The sequence below is a fragment of the Hemitrygon akajei genome, unplaced genomic scaffold (genome assembly GCF_048418815.1).
Source record: "Hemitrygon akajei unplaced genomic scaffold, sHemAka1.3 Scf000063, whole genome shotgun sequence".
NCBI classification, from domain to species: domain Eukaryota; kingdom Metazoa; phylum Chordata; class Chondrichthyes; order Myliobatiformes; family Dasyatidae; genus Hemitrygon; species Hemitrygon akajei.
The window spans coordinates 585,566-589,060 of NW_027331949.1; positions in this window are offsets into that span (position 1 = coordinate 585,566).

Genomic DNA, 3,495 nt, shown 5'->3' on the forward strand with positions numbered 1-3,495 from the left:
CAGGTGAGTATACGGCAGAGTGGTACAAAGAATTTAAAAATGAGTTAATTCCTGTTGTACTCCCCTCACTGAACTGGGCTCTTAAAAAAAAAAAGTGCAAATGCCACCCAGTTGGAAGGAGGCAATAACTTCAGCTATACCGAAAGAAGGCAAGGATAAAATGGAATGTGGGTCATTTAGACCAATATCTGTTCTTAATGTAGATCATAGATTATTTACCTCCATCATGGCCAAACGATTAGTTTCTACCCATACTGATACATAACGATCAGACAGGTGTTATACAACTACGCCAAGCATATGAATACATGAAGGACACTTCACATTATGGATCATATACAAAAAAAATTGAAGCAATAGTAATAAGCATGGATGCTGAAAAGGCATTTGATTCGGTTAATTGGAATTTTCTTTACAGAGTTTTACATAGATTTGGTTTCCATGACACAATTATTAAAACTATACAGGCACTATATGACTACCCTACTGCCGGGATTAAAATCAATGGATATTTATCAAATAGTCTTACTCTGGAAAGGGACACGAGATAGGGTTGTGCATGGCCACCACTACTCTTTGCATTATATCTGGAACCATTAGCTCAATACATCAGACAAAATGAAGATATCAGGGGAATTACTATTAAAGAGACAGAGCATGAATTGGCCTGTTACGCAGATGACATTTTGATCTATCTAGGACAACATGCTCTTTACCTAAATCGATGCAATCCTTTGAACAATATGGTCAATTATCAGGATACAAGGTCAACATGGATAAAACCCAATTACTTTCATATAACTATAGCCCACCAAGAGAAATTGAAAGTAGATATCCCTGGGCATGGCAAACAGAGTCTTTCAAATATTTGGGCATCATTATGCCAAAAGATTTTGCAAAGTAATCAGAATACAATTAACAGCCTATATACAAAAAATTAAGGAAGATATAACAAGATGGAACCTAATTACTTTTTTTAAGTTTCAGTTCAAGGACTGAATCGATTAAAAGGAATATACTGCCCAGAATATTATATCTCTTTAAAACCCTACAAATAGAGATGAATGAAAATCGAGTCAATGAATAGAACAAGATGTTATCAAGATATATTTGGCAAGGTAAAACGGCTAGAGTTCGTTTCAAATCTTTGTGATTAGCCGAGAAAAGGGGGGGATGGGGCCTACCTTCCTTAGAGATTATTATTTTGCAGCACGGGTGAGTGCTGTGATGCATTGCTGCAACCCGTCATATGACTCTCAATGGAACAACATTGAGGAGCGGGTACTTCCCATCCCCATACAGGCAATTTTGGCTGATAACAACCAACAAAGGTACATAGATACTATTGATAGCCCATGGGTGAAATGGACTCTTAAAATGTGGAAACTACTATAAAATAATGTAAACTACAGGGAGACAGTACAATTCTTAAATGGTGTGCATATGACTTGGATTTTACGCCGAATAAACTGGATGATAGATTTAAGGACTGGACAGCTAAAGGAATGACAGTTTTTTGCAATATAATGAAAGAAGGAACACTGCTCAGTTCTGAAATGCTTAAAGAGAAATACTTATTAGGAAAACAAGACTTTTATCAGTATTTACAGATGCGACAATATGTTAATAGGACGGTTAAAATGTAAGTGTTTGATAGAGCTATTTAGAAAAGAATGTAATTCAGATAATGGTAGTAGAATCATTTCAAGCAGGTATAAGGGTTTGTAAAATCTTAAAACACATTCAACTTCATACATGAAAACAAAATGGGTGAAGGAAGGGGGGATAATTATATCTGAGGAAGGACGGACAATAATATGGAGGTAGCAATGGAAATGTACCACTTCACAGAAATGGAGGGAGTTTGGATGGAAAAAAAACTTGATATTTTATTACACCCTCTCAGAAATCCGATTATGATAGTAACCTCCCTGTTTGCTGGAGAAATTGTGGAAATCAAAATGCAAACCATTATCATATTTTCTGGGAATTCCCCATTATCAAAGACTATTGGAGTGGGATACACAATGCCCTACAAGACATCTTTAAATGTGAAATACCCTTAGGAAGTAAGACCATATATTTTGGGTATATACCTCAAGAACGATTGAAAAGAGATAAATATTTAATGATATACTGCTGGTGGTTGGTAAAAAGACTCTGACTAGTGTTACGTACCCGTGACACGTGACAGTGGTACCCTTGTCACGTGACTGGGGTTGAAGTTATACTGGACTTGAGGTAATGGTCTTGTGATGGTGGAGTGATGTCATTTTCCCGCCAGTAGAGGTCATGTGACAGGTTTTTTTTACAGGGTATAAAAAGAAGACCCACCCTGTCAGGTGGGGCAGTTCGTGGCGGGATTTGCCAAGCTGACTTCATGTTACTGCGTGATTTAATGCGATGACGCAGTTTAGTTGAAAAATGAAGTTTTATATAATGCCTAAAGTTTAAAAGGTCATTGCCAGCGGTTTCTTTGCTGTGGAGAGTGAAGATAAAAGTTTGGAAGATAAAAATCGAGGAGAATCGATTTTCGACGGTGGAAAGTTCGACCTTATTTGATCCTCATTCGGAAGGATTTCGTTGACTATTCTTGTTGTTAATCCCTGGGTTTGACCAGAAAGGATTGAGAATAGTGTGGAAAGAAGGTCAGTTCCTTTAAGCCGTTATATTTTATAAAATTCTTCGTGGGAAAGTTCGACGCCGGGGAATCGAAGGACATCGACGTGGAAGAGAATTTAAATCGCTTTAAAAAGTCTCTCCTTTTAAAAGGACTGTGAGCTTTTGAACTTTCGGCATACCGCTTTAAAGAACTGTTTACTTTCGGCATACCGCTTTAAAGAACTGTTTTTTTTCAATACCGCTTTAAGGACTGTTTGAATTGCAGCGCTATAAGAACTGTGAATGTGTCGCACAGCAGCTGAGTTCCGATTACGTTTGGGTTTGTTTACTTTTGAGGGGGTTTGTTTTCAGTGTTTAATAAAAGTGCTATTTGTTATGAAAAACCATTGCCTAACTCATCTATATTTATTGTTGCCTGAATACGTAACATAATTATGGGGGCTACGTCCGGAATTGGATCGTTTTGAGTTTAAAATGCTTGTTGAATTTTGAATCGGTGTTTTGGAAACGGGGAATACTCGATTCTTTTGTTTGATTGGCTTGTGAGTGGTATTCGGCAACGATGAATATTGATGAGTTTCTGGATTCGCCAGCCGCGGATTTTTTAGCGAAGACGAAAAAAACTGAAGTATCTGAGATTGCTAAGAGATTGCAACTTAAAGGTATTTTGGCGACTACATCAAAAGCTGTAATACAGAGAAAAATCGCATCACATTTTGTGGCTTCGGGTGTTTTTGATGAATCGATTTTAGAATCGTTTCCAATAAGTAATCTGGAGATGCAGTTGCAAATCGAACAAATGATGTTAGAGAGGTGTAAATTGGAATCTGAACAAAAGCAGAGAGATTTTGAATATGCAATGGCGAAATTAAG